Raw genomic sequence first — 17,971 nt, 5'->3', positions numbered from 1 at the left:
TTCAGTTATTAGCAAAGTGGGTGACTTTTCGCTCATTGGTAACAGGAGTCTAGCCCCTGAAAATGAAAAGCACTTTTTATTTGGATCAACATTGGTCTTATGTTCTAACAGTTACAAAAACAACAACAAGATGTCTTTGTGGAAAAAAATGCCTGCAGTTACCTTTTGTAAAGTGTCTGTTTCAGATCATGCTCCACTAATTCTAGAAACAATGACACCTAAATAATTCCTGCTAAAACCTGGGAAAACTCAAAAATTCCTGAAAAGGGCGAATTTCTGAGAACTCCTACCAGAAATTCCTTAAATTCTATATATTTGCCTGAGATTTACAGACTCTCAGAGCTGATTCTTTGTCAAAAAACTTTTCTTCTGAAAACATTAATATTCAGTTTAGAATAAAAAGACACAAGATAAAAATAAAAGTTAACCACCATCATAATCTTATCAGTGTTTAGATAATAATTATAGAGGACTTAAATTTTTTTCTAGATGTCTTTTTTCCAAAGCCTGTTAGTGTATTTTGCACGTTTTTTTTTTTTTTTTTTTTTTTTTTTTTTTACCTGGGAATGAGTCAAACATATTTTTGTACTTTTTCGTGCCTTTTACAAACATGCCACCAGCTTGGGAACAAAGTTTTTGCTTCAAAGGAGTACAATCCATGGAATAAGTAAGGACCCACTGAACTGAGCAGATTATGTGACATGATCTCAATTAATAACCATTTGTCGAAAACAAAAAGAAAATAGTGTAGTGCAGCATGCAAATGAATCCAGACCAAGGTTGCCATGTGCTCGTACATGCTACCGGTATCCTGCGTTTGTGAGAGATGCAGATATCATGCCAAGGTAATCATTACAAATTTGTTTTCCAACTTTGTAAATACTTGGATTCCTTCCTTGTGAGAGTAAAACATTCTAATAGAAGAATTTCTTACTTTCATTTTCACTTACTTTTTAGCTTTTATATTTCTTGTTTTTTTTCTTCGAAAACAAAGTTGTAAGAGCTAGATCTCTGTTACGGTCTTTGCTTAGGTCAATGTAATACAGTAGTCCACTCTAGGTGGTACATTCAACTCTTTCACTGAGTCTATTCCTATTTTTTTTTCAAGATTTTATTTATTTATTTGTCAGAGAGAGAGCACAAGAAGGCAGAGGGAGAAGCAGACCCCCCGCTGAGTAAGGAGCCCAATGCGGGACTCGATCCCAGGACTCTGGGATCATGATCTGAGCCGAAGACAGATGCTTAACCGACTGAGCCCCCCAGGCGTCCCTATTCCTATTTTTTTAAAAACAGATTTTATCTGATACTACTGCTTGGCATGTAGGAATTTCACATGCATTGAAGATTATTGGTTTGACTTCAGTTTCCTTGTTTTTATGTGTTAGATCCTGTATCCCCATAAGACTAAAATGAAGAAACTTTTCTGAAGGAAGAATAAGATGTAACAAATACCCCTTGAGAAAAGGACATTATTAAAAATGGCAAAATAACTTATTTTCACATTGATGGAGTTTTGTATACCTCCCTGCCCAGGGCTGGGAAACTTTAGGACAGTGATTTTTTTTATTACGAAAGTTAAATTAACTTCTGCTCTGTGATGTATGGTGGACTGCCTACATTGTCCCAAAGCCTTCTTTCAAAGATTGCTTCAAGCCTCAAACTGGAGTTAACAGTGCCTTATAGAATAGCAGCTCTGACCACTAATATGGTTGGTAATTTTGCCTAAGCAAGAATTGATAAGGATATAGACCGTGAGAATATTGCACTCTTGAAAAGCCTTAAAAGGTGTGGCATGGTAATGTGCACCCCATTATATGAGGAATAGTGTCTTGTCATTGGATTAAAAAGATAAGCTTAGAAAATAAAGTTTGGGGCTGCTTACATAAAACGGATTTATAAAAAATGTTGACAAAAATGAGAAAAAAATTTTTAAAGGAATAATGTCTAACTAAGATCAATAAAAATTAAATGTATTTTCTTAACAGAAAGAAAAACCATCAGAAAAGGAAGAAGGAAAAAAAGAATTAGAGACATATTGTCAAGAAGGAGGGGCCTTCAGAAGGTAAGTTGTTTGTTTCAAGTTTTTATTTAAATTCTAGTTAGTTAACGTATAGTGTAATACTGGTTTCAGGAGAATTTAGTGATTCATCACTTACATATTCATTCACTTATGTATAACACCCAGTGCTCATCACAACAGGTGCCCTTCTTAATACCCATCACCCATCAGCCCATCCCTCCAGCCACCTCCCTCCATCAACCCTCAGTTTGTTCTCTAGAGTTAAGAGTCTCTCATGGTTTGCCTCCCTCTTTTTTTTTTTCTTCTCATTCCCCTATGTTCATCTGTTTTGTTCCTTAAATTCAACATATGACTGAAATCATATGGTATTTGTCTTTCTCTAACTGACTTGTTTTGTGGTAAGTTTTTTTCTAACTCCAGCTTTAAGTACAAACTGAGTTCTAAGAGCAAATTAAATGAGATATGCCTTGTGTAACTCTGTCTAGATCAGAGCCTAAAACATAACCAAAATAGACTAAAATAACTCTGCCAGGTATTAATGAAGAAATAAGATGATGATAACAGGCTGGACTATGGGACAAATTAATCCCAGTTCTTTCTTTCTAGTAAATAAAGTTTTATTAGAACACAGTCATGCTCATTAATTTGTATATTGTCTGGTCCATGGCAACTTTTATGATACAATGAGTCACAGCAGAGGTTATACCTATACAGCCCACAAAGCCTAAAATATTTACCATATGGCACTTTGTAGAAAAATTGTACCGATCTGGGTGTTAGAATCCCAGGAAAAGATTCCTGGAGAAAGTGAGTTTTTTTTTTTTTTAACACCAATTTTTTTTTATTACGTTATGTTAACCACGATACATTACATCATTAGTTTTTGATGTAGTGATCCGTGATTCATTGTTTGTGTATAACACCCAGTGCTCCATTCAGTACGTGCCCTCTTTAATACCCATCACCAGGCTAACCCATCCCCCACCCCCCTCCCCTCTAGAACCCTCAGTTTGTTTCTCAGAGTCCATAGTCTCTCATGGTTCGTTTCCCCCTCCGATTTCCCCCTCTTCATTTTTCCCTTCCTGCCTTTGTAAATTTCTTACATACTGTTAGGAAAAAGAGAAAAGTAAGATTTATTAAATAATGATTTTATGCTAAATGTTGGGATGGAATGCTGTCACATGTGCTTGCAAAATCTCTAGGAGATAGGCACCAATATCATTTAACAAATGAAGAAACCAAGAGTCAGAATCTGCAAAATACTGCCCAGCTGAGGGTCTCTTCAAACTCTTGAGAGAGTTGTATAGTACACAAGTATGTCACATTTAAGGAGATGCCATTTGCCCACAGTCATAATTGTTGTAATAAATATATAAATACATCATCTGGTAGCTGGCAATAATAGGTATGTTACAACAAAATCATTATTACAACAGTTGGAAGTAAAGCGTGTTGAGATAGGACACCGTTAGTTTGAACTTACATGAATGAAGAGGCCATATGGGCTATTGATAGTGATTCATAATATGATACTACACCGTACTGAAATAATGAAATAGCATATTGAGTTGGAATGAAAAACCAGATAAAGAAAACATGAACAAAGATTCCAGTTAGCAGTGAGCATGATATGTGCTTTGGGTTTTTCCCCCCACAGTGAAATCATATAAGAGCATTGAGATATAAATGAACATAGAGAGAACAAAAAGACAACCCCATATTTTGCCACATAAAGTTGTTACCTATTCTTTATGGAGACCACTTTTGTGCATACCCTGATTCTGGTGTGCTATTAAAATGTAAAATTTGTAGCAACACTAATAACTGAGAATTTCTGTGAAGTGTATGCATTTCACATAAAGCTGGTCTCCTTTTTATATCAAAGGAAAATGCCTAGCTTACACTTTAATATTTAGAATTATAGGATTTAGCTTTAAATATATTGACCAAATATCTGCAGGAAATAAAACCTTCTATATATGGTGTATATACTTCCAAAATAAAGCCAATCTTATATTGGTAGCTCTTAAGGTCATTATATATAACACTATTAGATTTTCACAGATTCTAATGAAAAAAATTCTGAGCCATTTATATTAGCCTAACTGTAATATATACATATATATGCATATTACTAAAATGGCTTCTAATTGAATATTTAATGACTTTACTGTTTCTGAATTTTTTTCCCTTCAGTAAATTTTGAAATGGTGTTAGAGTGATATAAACACATTTACTAAGCAAGTTTAAGAATAAATTTGGTGATATTCTAGAAATTGGTACAATGTAGCCCAAATGAAGGAGAGCTTATTTAATTAGAGGGATTTCACAGTAGGGTTGATATCTCAACTGACTTTGAGAAAACAGGTAGGATTTGGACTGATAGACTTGCTTTCTTCCTGCTGCATCTCTGACAGAAAGCCATTGTAAGGGTAAGTAGGTAGAAATTCCCAGCAGACATTGGGAATAGGAGTCTTGCAAAAGTCAGTCCAAGGATGCATATTTTGGGACCCATCTCTCTAAATAAACAAAAACCAATTTTGTGCACACAAGATCACTAAGGGTGACCAGGCTGAAAAAGAGAAACCAGTGCCAAATATTGGGGGATACCCATGACAGGCTGTCACAAAGAGTGAAGGTAAGCATGGGAAGCAGAAGTACCAAAGAAGTTGTGAGAGAGGACTACTGACTTTCAGAGAAGTGGTTACAGCGTCAAATGCTCTAGAGAAGAAAAACAAAAGGAGGGGAAAGGATGATGGACTTTGACAGCTCCAAGATTAAAAACAATAACACTGGACTAAACAATTCCACCAGACGTGAAAATTAAGGGCAGAGAAAGCACATACGTACCTGTTCCTTGATGGTTTGTAACAAACTCAGAACTGGTGTTTGGGAAAAGGTAAGAGTTCCTAAATTTGTCTTTTAGCTTGTGTGTGTGTGTGTGTGTGTGTGTGTGCGCGCGCGCGTGCCCGTGTGTGCACGCACGTGTGCATCGTGTGTGCATGGACACGTGTGTGATTAATCTGGAGGACAGGTGAACTCCGAGCATGCTTATTAGTCACATTGCTCTGGTTAAATGAAATTAAAGATATAAGAGATTGAAGATAGCTGATGTCAGAAAATATTGAATGTACTAGAGATAGAAACAGCTGATAACATATAAGAGCAATATTGACCAAAATTTAAAAAGAAACTCAGGGGTTCTTTAAAATATACCTGAAACCAGAAGTAAATATATTGAGCACCACATACACAGTAATCATAGATATCTGGGAATTTTACAATTAGTTTCCGCTCTTATCTATTGGACCTAGAATATTTTGGTATAGTTACTTTACTTTTCTGTTTAATAAATTTAGCATTATCTTACATATAAAATTAAGTCAAATTAATAAGACATTTTTAGACATAAGAAACTATTTTAAATTATCTTTCAAAAATACAACTTTCCTCAGAATGAGCATCTTTAAAAAAATCACACTATCTGGGACGCCTGGGTGGCTCAGTTGGTTAAGCGACTGCCTTCGGCTCAGGTCATGACCCTGGAGTCCAGGGATCGAGTCCCACGTCAGGCTCCCTGCTCAGCGGGGAGTCTGCTTCTCCCTCTGACCCTCTTCCCTCTCATGCTCTCTCTCATTCTCTCTCTCTCTCTCAAATAAATAAAATATTTTAAAAATAAAAAACAATTAAATCTCACTAACAAACCTCCAAGGTATCACCCCACTCAACAGTAAGTGAAAAACTAAGGACCTTTGAGAGTGAACTAGAGAAAATAAAATTACCTGCAACACAAATTTAGGTAGCAATGAAAAAAATAAATCAGATGCTGATTTCAGCCTCTTCTGAAGTATTTCCCTGGAGTCGGGTACAGGTTCCTCTCAACTAGCAGCATCCTTTAGCCCTTTTGTCTCCTCTGCCCCCTCCGCAAAATCTCCTCTTAGTATGGGATTTGGGTACTCTGCCCTCACCTCACCCATAAAACCTCGCCCCTTAAGGCAAACCATCATTATCAAATTTCTTGGATTGTCTCGCTTTTAAAAGTGAGGTAATTTCTGGTCAAGGAAAATCCATAACCTTCAAATGGTAAGGGGATCAATCTATCTTCAGTAGAAAAATAACTCTTGTTCTTTTGCGTGAGACCACAACAGCAAATCAATTCTCAATTGTTTTTTTTTTATTTTTGTCTTTGCAATTCTTTTGACAATAATCATTCAGTGTCTGAATACTTCCAGTGTAACCTTGCTGCATCCCAACGCAGTTCACTCCTGTTTAAGATGGTACCATTAGGCAGAAAGACAAACGTCCACTGAGGCAGGACCAAAAAGCTGCCCCAGGAGGCATTCCCTCTGTGGAGAAAGACCTAGAGCTTTCACATGCTCCCTTAGCTCTTTTAAACCTGTAGTTCCCTATTCACTTAGTCAGCACCTTGATTAGTCTTAGTTTCTATACCGAATTCCATATGTACTTCAGAGTCTCTACCCAAGACCACTTTCTGATTTTGACAGTCCTTAATGGCTCTCAACCATTACTGAGATGCCCCTTATTTCTTACGTGTTTTAAATCAACAGTTTCTCACCTTTCCCCTTCCTGTAGCAGCTGGCAATGGCACCTCTATGCATATCCCAGAAAGAAGGAGATATGGAGATATTTTTATTTTGTAATCAAAGATAAATTTCTTTCATTCCCCTGTGCCACTACCTTTCAAGAGGGAAACAAGCTAACAAACAAGAACGGTAGGCCAAGTTGTGTCAGTTGGAGCACATAACATATCCTCTTCTGTTTAGGAATAGGATTTCTACAGGGCCATCTCACAGTGGCCACAGTTTGGTCTCAAACACGTCTCAGTATCCTCATTCAATGAATGATCTGTAAATGAGATGAACTGGACTACCATAGATCACATTCGGCATGGTGACTGTTGCAGTCTAATGGAATGGGCTGCAGGGGTAGGGAGGGGGAGTGCCTCCAGTCTTCTAAGTAAGAAGCAGTAGTGGAAAATTAACTAAATCTCGTGGATAATTCAAATTCATAATACAATAGGATTGTATTTTATATATTCGATTTTTATGATTCACTGGGGCCCATGAGTTATCAGCGTATGGTACATTTGTGCCCACTGCAAAGGACACGGAGCATAGTTTTAGCATTTAAAATTATTACACAAATTTACAGTTGTATGTCTTGTTTGATGACATTTTTCAGTCATGTCCATTATTTATCTGATGCTTGGCCTACCACATAACATCAAATTGTAACATTGTTCCTATGAGGAAATATAAAATTTTTATAACAATCTGCTCTACAGTCAGGCTTCTAAGACTGCATTGTGGTGACAAGTAGGAACATGCCATAGCAGTTTTATGAACTCTACTTGGCACAGATTTATGATTAAAGGATAAAATGCCCCTAGTGAATATTTAACAGCTTATGTAAATCAAAATTTTAAATGATTTTTTAACCTTAAACTTTAAAACCCTGTTTCAGGACTACCTCTCTGACATATACTCCACTTGTTCTCCTATCCTGAGGGGAGTCTCCTCAAGATGCCATCTGCTGGGTTCATTTCACACTAAATATATCCTGCCTTGTACTGCAACCATACTTCTCTAGTTTTTCTGGTCAAGGAAGACATGGGAAGACAAGTTTTGTTAGACTGAATTAAAGAATACACATTATACTGTTTTTAGAAAAGGCAGTTCAACCATGTACACACTAACTGTGGTTTAATAAAAACATGATGATTTAGGAACATGTATGCCTCGATTTACCCAGAGTCCATTGCCTTTATACACACACTATAGAAAGCAAAATCATTGAACAAAATACTAAACCCAACTCATAGAGCAAAAGTTTATAAACATATTCATGAGAACAATTTCTGAATAGAATATAATTTTAAATATTTTTAAAGTACTATAGGATAGACCATGTTATTTGTTATTTAGAAAATAAAGTTAGTTGGAGGACTTCAGGTATAAAAACATCTTAGATTACTAAAGAAGCACTCTGAAGACATTTATATTTAGATATTTATCTCAAAAAAATCTCGAGGTATAATTCCAATTGTAAAGTCTTGTCAGCCAATATCTAAAGATCTATGTTCAAATACCAGTGTTCGTCAGAGTATGAAGATATCGTCATAAAACTCACTCTGCCCTCAATGGATCATTATGGATGAAGTTATTATAACTAGAATCTGACCTTATGGTGCTATAAAACTGCTTTTTTTCCCCAAGATAATATGATGTCAGTTGGTTTAGCAACCAGATCTTAACCTTTAGAGTGAGAACATTATGTGAATGAACATTTAAACGCTCTTACACATGAGAAATGAATTTCCCTGTCCATTCTATTAAATACCTTAATAATGCAGAGACTGTTCTATGTAGCATTTTCTGTTACTCTGAAATATAAAAAAGTCTATTACTCCTAAAATAGTAATAACAGATAATAGCATCCAATACTAAGAGTTTTTCTGAGACAGCATCTTGGTGTCTTGGAAGACACCCATGAAAAGAGATGCTTTAACACAAGTAATATTGTCTTCTCTCTAGCAGAACTGTTGGAAACAGTTTTAAACATAAAGGTGTTTAACTTAATCAGGGAAGTTTATTTAATTACATTAGAGCTCTAATAGGAAAATATCAGGCATTAGTTATGTTATATAAACTATCCAATAAATACGTATTGGCTTTCTACTGCGCTCAGCTCCTATTCCAAACTTTGGAGATAAAATGACAAATCAAAGAGACAGTCTCATCTCACTCAGAATGCAGTCTATGGAGATTCTGGAGAAAAGGAAGCCAGAACACAAAATGCAGTGATTTTGTTGCTACTAGTTGGGTAAGAGAAGAATACTGGAAAAGGTTAAGGAGCAAGGAAGAGGAAGGGAGGGAGAGACAGAATGAAAATTAAACTTTCAAAAACCTAAAAGCAACCTAACTGTAGAATAAAATGTTAGGTGGATGGTGGAATGGAAGAGATTAATGAAAATGAGTCATACTAGAGAAGAGAGTGCGAACTTTGGTAGTCTTAAGGACTTTGGATTTTTTTCATGTGGGGAAAAATGCATAAATATCATATGAATCTATCGAAATAAGCAAACTCCTTTAAATGGACTACGGTTTGTTTTGTCATTGTCTCTTTTTATGTTTTGGTTTCTTTCTCTTGGAGCGGATGCTAAGAATCATGGCAGAAATTTGGTGGAATTTATTGGATTATGGGCCTCGTTTCATAAATAATCCTACCTAGATCAAGGTTTGGTTCCTTAACTGGTAAAAAGAGTTCTATTAAGCTCTCTAATTGTAAAAGATTTAAGAAATCAGATTTTCTTTATTTTTTTAAAAAGATTTATTTATTTGAGAGAGAGAGAAAGAGAGAAAGAGGGCATGGGGGAGGGGCAGAGGGAGAGAGAAACTTAAGCAGACTCCGTGCTGAGTGTGAAGTCCCACTCGGGGTTGGTACCTCACAACCCCGAGATTATGACCGGAGCCAGAACCAAGAGTTGGATACTTAACTGACTACCACCCAGGTGTCCTAAGAGATCAGATTTTCAATAAACGATTCTTCCAAGGTACTAATAAATTGGTAAAGGCACAGTATAATAAAGTGAAGTTTCAGGTAAAGTATTCTATTAAATGATGAATATTGACAAGAGAATGTTAGCTGAAAAGGTCATAAGTATGCTACAGAAGTTTGTCCCCATCTAACAAAAAGCAATACAATTTTAATTTCTGCTCATATATAAAATAGGAGGTATTTAATATTTGACCTAACTCACATGCTTTGTTAAATTTTATTTTTAGCTACTCCTGTCACCTTTGTTGAATAGTTAAACCAAATAGCAATGTAAGAATTGCACTTTTATAGGTTAAAAGATACATGATTAAACTATTATAATCCCATGGTATGACGCAGTCTCTAATACATTTTTATTTTGGTTTTTAGTTTATTCCATCATTTAAAATAATGCAACAGTGTTAGTCTTCTATAAGTTTTATGTCTCCAAAATAGATTGCGATTATTAAAATGCTGTGAAAGGGAACTTTCCCATTATATTACAACAAAATTGAGATGAAAAAACAGCAGTTTCCTATATATTCCACTCCCCCACACATGCATAGCCTTCCTGATTATCATTATCACTCACCAGAATCGTATATTTGCTACCAAGGGTGAAGCTACAGTAACACGTCGTCATCACCAAAGTAAATAGTTTACATTAGGATGCACTCAGTGTTGTGTATTCTTGGGACTGGACAAATGCGTAATAATATGTATCTGTCACTATAATATCATAGAAAGTATTTCACTCTCCTAAAAATCCTCTGTCTTCTATCTATTCATTTCTCCTTACTGCCCCCACTCCTTACCCTCTGGAAACCACTGATCTTTCTTGCCAGTTTTGCCTTTTCAGATCAGCTTCTTTCATTTAGTATATGCATTTAAGGTTCCTTCACGTCTTTTCATGGCTTGATAGTTACATTGCTTTTTGGTGCTGAATAATATTCCATTCTCTGGATGTACTACAGTTTATTCATCCATTCACCTCCTGAAGAGTATCCTGGTCACTCTAACTTTTTGCAATTATAAATAAAGCTGTCATAAACATCTGTGTATGGCTTTTTATGTGAACGTAAATTTACAACTCCTTTGGGTAAATATCAAGAAACAGGATTGTTGGATTGCATGGCAAGAGTACCTTTAGTTGTTAAATAAACCACCAAATTGTCTCCTCAAGTGGCTGTGTCATCTTGCCTTCTCACCAGTGGTGTATGGGAGTTCCTGTGGCTCCACATCCTCACTCCCGCTTTGCATTGTCAGTGTTAGGGATTTTTGCCATGCTACTAGGTGTGTAGTGGTATCTCGTGGTTATTTCAAGTTGCATGGATCATGTCTTTGATACTGTATCTAAAAAACCATCACCATACCCAAGGTATCTAGGATTCCCCCCATGTTCTCTTCTAAGAGTTTCATAGTTATGCATTTCGCATAGGTCTGTGATCCATTTGAGCTACTCTTTGTGAAGAGTGTAAGGTTTGAATCTACATTCATCCTTTTGCATGTAGGTGTCCTTTTGTTAGAGCACCATTTATTGAAAAAACTACCTTTGTTTTATTGTATTGCCTTTTCTCCTTTGTTAAAGTGTTGACAATATGGGACATCTATTTCTGGGCTCTCTATTCTGTTTCACTGATCTACTTGCCTAATTTTTCTTGAACATCATACTGCTTTGATTACTATAGCTTAACAGTAGGTCTTGAAGTTGGACAGCATAAGTCTTCCAACTTTGTTCTTTTCCTTTAATATTGTGTGGGTGAGTCTGGGTCTTTTTGACTCTCCATATACACTTTAGAATCAGTTTGCAAATATTCATGGAATTTCTTTCTTGCATTTTGATTGAGATAATACATTTTGAAAATATTGAGTCTTCCCATCCATAAACATAGAATACTGCTCCACTTATTTAGTCCTTTGGTTTCATTCATCAGAGTTTTAGAATTTTCCTCACCTAGATCTTGAACATTTTTTATTAGATTTATACTTAAGTATTTCAATTTGCGGGGTGCTAATGTAAACTGTATTATTTTAATTTCAAATTCCATTGGTTCACTTTGGTACATAGGAAAGCTTTTGACTTTTGTTTATTAACCCTTGCTTCTAACTGCAACCTTACTATAAACCACTTATTAGTTCTAGGAGTTTCTTGGCAATTCCTTTAGATTATCCACATAGGCGATAATAACCATTTCTGATATTAATAATAATTGTATCCTCTGTTCTTATTAGCCAGCTATTGGCTTATCAATTTTATTGATCTTTGCTAGGAACCTATTTTTGGTTTCATTGATTTTTTTTCTGTTGATTTCCTATTTCCAATTTTATTGATTTCTGCTCCAATTATTCTTCTTTTGCTTACTTTAATTTGCTTTTGTATGTCTAGTTTCCTAATACGGAAACTCAGGTTACTGATTTTTAGATATTCTTTTCTAATATATTTACTCAATGCTATAAATTTCCCTCTAAGCACTGCTTTCACTGCATCCTATGAATTTGGATAAATTGTATTTTCATTTAGTTCAAAGGTTTTTTTAAATTTCTCTTGTCATTTCTTCTGTGACCCATGCCTAATTTAGAAGTGTATTGTTTAATCTTTACATATATGGGGATTTTCCAGTTATTTTTCTATTATTGACTTCTAGTTTAATTCCATTAAGATCTGAAAGCAGACTTTCTAGGATATTTATTCTTTATATTTACCACGGCCTGTTTTATAGCCCAGAATGTGATCTGTCCTGATGAATGTTCTATGTGAGCTGGAGAAAAATGTGTACTGTCATGTTGGATGAAGTAGAATATAATGTTATTTATATCTAGTTGATTGATCGTGCTGTTGAGTTCAATTATGTTCTTACTGATTTTCTGCCTTCTGGATCTTTCCATTTCTGAGAGAAGTGTGTTGAAGTTTTCAACTTTAATAGTGGATTTATCTGTTTCTCCTTGCACTTCTATCAGTTTTGCTTAATGCAGTTTGAAACTCTGGTGTTTGAGACATACAAATTAGTAATTATTGGTCTTCCTAGAGAATTTACCCCCTTATTAGTATGTAATATGTTCTCTTGGTCCCTGGTAACTTTCCTTACTTTGAAGTCCGCTCTGTCTTAAATTAATATAGCTATTCTTGCTTTCTTTTCATTAGTGTTTATCATGGTATATTTTTCTCCATTCATTTAATTTTAATATGTGTCTTTATATTTAAAATAGGTTTCTTATGGAAAACATATAGCTGGGTTATGTTTTCTGGCCTACTCTGACAATTTTAATTGGTATGTTTAGGTCACTGAGAAACCACTTATTGACATACTGGATTATTATTACCTACTTTTGTTATCATTTCCTATTTATTGTGTTAATTTATTCCTATTGCCTTCCACTTTTTTTCTGCCTTGTATATTTTTAACTGAACATTTTTAATGATTCCATTTTCTCTCCCTCTTAGTACATCAAATGTACATTTTTTACTTTTTTTTTAGTGGTTGTCCTAGATTTCTAAATATACTTTTACAGCTAATCCAAGTTCTCTTTCAAGTAACATTGTGCTACTTCACAGTAGTATCCATCTTTCTATCCAACCCTTATATTATTGCTGTCATTTATTTCACTTATACATAAGCATATTTATACAGGAGCATACAAATTCAAATACATTATTGTTATTATTTTGAACAAATTACTTCGTCTTTGGTCAATCAAGAATAAGAAACATAGAGGTTTTTAACTTCATTCCTTCTTCAAGGATCTTCCTGTCTTTATGTAGACTCGATGTCTACTTGTATCATTTTCCTATTCCCTAAAGAACTTTTTAAACATTTCTTGCATGGAAAACAAATTCCCTCCATTTTTGTTTGTCTCGGATAGTCTTCAGTTCCTCTTCACTTTTGAAGAATAATTTCACAGGGTACAGAATTCTAGGTTTGTGGGATTTCCCCCCAACATTCTAATTATTTCATTCCACTTCTCTTCTTGCTTACATGATCTCTGAGAAGTCAGACATAACTCTTATCTTTGTTCCTCCATAGACTGGCTTTTTAAAGAATTTTTCTTAACCTCTGATTTTTTTGTACTTTGAGAAGGATAGGCCTGGGTATAATTTTTTTTGGACACTTAACTTCCTGTTTTTTTTTTTTTTTTTTTTTTTTTTTTTTCTGAGCCTCCTGGATCTAGGTTTGGTATTCAACATTAATTTGGAAAAAATATGTCATTATTGTTTCCAATATTTCTTTTTCTTTCTTTTCGTTGTGATAGTCTCATCACATTTATGTTGCACCTTTTGTAATTGACCCACATTCCTTGGATAGTCTTTTCTTCTTTTTAAGTTTCCATTTTCTTGGCTTTTTGGCTTGAAGATTCTGACATATCCTCAGAGATTCTTTCCTCTGTTGTGTGTGGCCTACTTGTCAGTGCATCAAAAGCATTCTTCATTTCTGTTATGGTGTTTTTATATCTGGCATTTCTTTTCAGTTCTTAGAATTTCTATGTTTGCTTATCTTGACCCTCTGTTCCTGCATGCAATCTACTTTATCCATTAGAGACCTTAGCACATTAGTCATAGTTGTTTTAAACTACCCATACGGTAGTTCCATTATCCATGCCATGTCTGGGTCTGATGCTTTCTCTGTTTCTTCAAATTATGTGTTTTGCCTTTTGGTATGACTTGTAACTTTTTTATGATAGGTACAGAGTACGCACTGGTTAGAAGACACTGCAGAAGATGAGCCATTAGAAAGGTGGGTGTGAGATGTGAGGGAGGGGGAAGAGTACTACTGTCCTATGATTAGGTCTCAATCTTTTAGTGAGCCTGTGTCTCTGGACTGTGAACTTGGCAAGTTCTGTTTTTGTTGTTGTTTTTCTCCTTCCTCAGGTGGGACAGGCTGGCTAGAGTGGCCTGGAGTTAGACATTTCCATTCCAGTCAATTAAGCTTCAATAATACCCCAGCAGATTAGGCTTCGATTAACTAGTTTACCCTGGTAATGGGCCTTGGTAAGAATTGAGTGTTCTGAAGTCTTTAAAAAATGGTTCCTTTTCCCCTGTCTCTGAAGGGGCTTCCTGAGAAGCCTGAGAGTTTTCTAAGATAGTTACTGTGGAATCTGGTTGAGCTCCTGGAAGTAAATCTCATAATGTTTTGCCCCTCCACCACTCCCCCCATCATAACCGAATCTCCCTGAGGTTTTTAAATCTTCAACCTTTCCACAGTGAGCCTCCAGTACTTCCATCAGTTATGAGTTAGGGTTTCCTACTTCAGCACTAATTTCTGTAGTGGTTTCAGCCTATGAGTCTGCTCCAGTTAACTGTGACTTTCCCTTTTTCTGGTCTCTCCTATCCTGGAGGCAATGGTTTGCTTGTGTCTTCTATTATGGATCTAAGAAGAGTTGTTGATTTTCAGTCTGTTCAGATTTTTACATGTTGTTAGGATAAAGTTTGTCTAACCTCCAAGCTTCTTCCATGCACAGCTGGAAACGTGGCCATATCATCTTAGTATTTATTAATATTTACTTTTAATAACAGTGAAAAATTTTAAGGTAATAAAATACATACTTAATACTCACTTAACTACTTATATAATTGTTTAACTATAAAAAGAAAATATACCAAGAGTGGTACCAACAGGAAAAAAATTAAAAATTGTAATGCATCTGTTAAATTATTACACACCTGTAGTTTATTTAATTGGGAAGAAGTATGCTACAGAGAAGTGAACATTTAGTTACTTGGTTCACATTTTAGTTCTTGTTCAGGTTTTATTTTTATCTAGGTATTATCTAGAGATATAGGTGGACTCACTGAAATTGTATACATTATTTTCTGTGTAGGTATAAAATTTCTTTTTTTTTTTTTTTTGGCAAGAGTACCCATAATGTTTGAAACGTCTCAAATAGATATGACCACAGAAACAAGTGGAAATTATTACTTGAAGGTTTCAGAAACACTCTTCAACCGGTAAGTATTTATAATGATATACTTAATGCTACATTTTCATTTAGCTCTCAACCAACTTAGAAAAAAGGAAAATATCTCCAAACTTTGGGAAATTCAATATCTTTGCCTACAGGTTCAAGAAAACACTACAATTTTTAAGCTTATGTGTTTTTCCCGATTCTGTTGCTACAAACAAGTATTTTCATTACTGAATTAATGAATGCTACATAAAATCTCAAATTTGTCAATTATCACGGTTATATAGGTGTTATGGGCTGAAATAGGTTTTCACAAAATCCGTATACTGGAACCCTGATCCTCAATGCTTAGGAATGTTACGGTATTTGAAGAGAGATCCTTTAGAGATGTGAGTAAGTTAAAATTTAAGTTAAGGCTATTAGGATGGACCCAAATCTCATCTTACTGGTGTCCTTACAAGAAGAAATTTGGATGGAGAGATGGAAGGGACACATGTACAAAGATGAATCACCTGCATGTGCCTCCCCACTGGCTGTAGCTTGTCTTTATGTTGGGGAGTTATTTTCCAAAGTTCTCCTAATGCAGACACGGCACACTCCTGTCCTCATACCCACAGGATCATGCTGCGCAAAATCCCACCAGGGTAGGCTAACCCGCACCCTGATGTGGAAACCATGTGCTTCATACACAGGGTGACACCATGACACACATGATGTGTCTGCCTGCCAGTCAATTCTCCTCTGCCCTGGGTGGTTGTTCCTCATGGCCCCTCTACATGGACTGTGCACACTTCAAGTCTCCCAGCTACAGTGGCATTCCAGTTCACCCTGCATGCCCATGCACTGGACTCATCGCACCTACACATTTGAAGGTTATCACTTGATTGCCAGGGAACTGGACTAGCTCCAAACTTTGGATATACACTAGACTGTATATCTTTGCCATCAAGTGGGCTGAAGCCACACCTGTTCTAATGAGGTTTAATCCCGAGCCTTAGAAGGGGATCCCTTATTTCCAATCTTGTTCTTTCTTGATGACTTTCAATGCTCTAGGGTATCTGTTATCTTTACATCTTTATAAGTTTGTCTCCTAACATAGCTTCATAAACATTTATATTAAATTTCTGTATAAATAATTATGTCATTTTTGTCTCCTGACTGGAACCAGACTGATATGTGTGTTTTGCCTAATAAGGCATCAGATTTCTTATAAGTAAGGGCTTGAAAGGGTGTTGTGTGCTTGCAATTTCTCTTATTTCTCTGTAGCTATCATTAGAACATTCCAAAGAAACCTAGCCAGATGAAGGAATAGGACTATAAACACGAAAAACACATGGAGGGGAGCAGAGTTTTCACAACTTTTGAGGTAGCAGAGCCAAGATCGGCAGAACTGCCTAGGGGACCCACACCTGACTGCAGATACATCAATGTGTACAGCTGTGGCCAAAAATTGTGCCCAGTCCACACACTTGTTAGAAATATATCCTTGTTGTTTGGAGCCATTAGGGTTAGGGTAATTCATTATGCAAGAATACTGTGGTAAAAGATAAATGATACAAGAACCCATACATACAAGGAAATCCTAAATCCTAAATTTTAACTCCATAATCTTCCATCCACATGAAGCCAATAATCCAAGTTTTTAAGATGAATAAAGCAATATTAAAGGGAATTAGAGGAGAAATTTAAAAATCCCCCACTTTACATAGTTCAATCTACCATAAAAGTTTTAGAACCTACAAAGAATAAGACAGAAACTCAATATAAATTGGCAAAAGAAAAAAAATTAACAAGCACCTCACTAAAGAGGATTATCAAAACATATGGAAAGTTGCTCAGCACTCTTAGTCATCAGTGAAATGCAAACTAAAAGCACAATGCAACACTACCACATGGGCACCGTAATAGCTAAAGGAAAACAAAGCAAAATACAAGCAATACTCTTCTGGTTACCTACTGCAGCATAACGAACTACCTTACAACTAAGTGGATTGAAGCATCTCAATTTTCTATCTCATGATTTCTGTCTTATGTCTTATATTTCAAGAATTCTATCAGCCTTACTTTGGGAATTCCTGTGTTCTACATGGCAGGAAGGAAGTCCAGGGGCTGGACCAGTGGGGGATATTCAAGACAACTTCATGTGAAGGCATGGAAGGTTTGTGGGAAGGCTGGGATTAACTGGTACTGTCAAACCAGACCCTGCTAGCATGGTGGTCTGAGAGTGGTCAGACAACCCAAATGGGGGCTCAGAGCTCCAGATGAGGTTTCAAGATGCCCACAGAGAGGAGGAGAAAGATGGCAGAGGAGGAGGAGATCTAAATTTTGTCTGGTCCCAGGAATTCAGCTAGGTAGGTATGAAACTATTATGAGGGAGCCTCTGTCAGCTGCTTCTGGCAAGTGCTAGAGCCACGGAGCACAAAATCGGACCTTTTAGAAGTCGGCTCCGCTGAGGGACGTCGCTCCAGTGGCTAAGCGGGGGGTGGAACCCTCGCG

At 36.0% G+C, this 17,971-nt stretch overlaps 1 pseudogene; it reads left to right on the top strand.

Moving 5' to 3' along the window:
• The window catches only part of LOC114206117 (importin subunit alpha-1-like), a 178,175-nt pseudogene extending 160,553 nt beyond the window's left edge, over window positions 1–17,622 (top strand).
• The last annotated feature ends 349 nt before the right edge of the window (window positions 17,623–17,971 follow it).

The sequence above is a fragment of the Eumetopias jubatus genome, unplaced genomic scaffold (genome assembly GCF_037043125.1).
Source record: "Eumetopias jubatus isolate StellerSeaLion01/CBP00866 unplaced genomic scaffold, mEumJub1_p1.0 scaffold_2, whole genome shotgun sequence".
In the NCBI taxonomy this organism is placed as follows: Eukaryota; Metazoa; Chordata; class Mammalia; order Carnivora; family Otariidae; genus Eumetopias; species Eumetopias jubatus.
The sequence above is the reverse complement of the archived record's forward strand: the minus strand, read 5'-3'. Positions and strand labels throughout refer to the sequence as shown.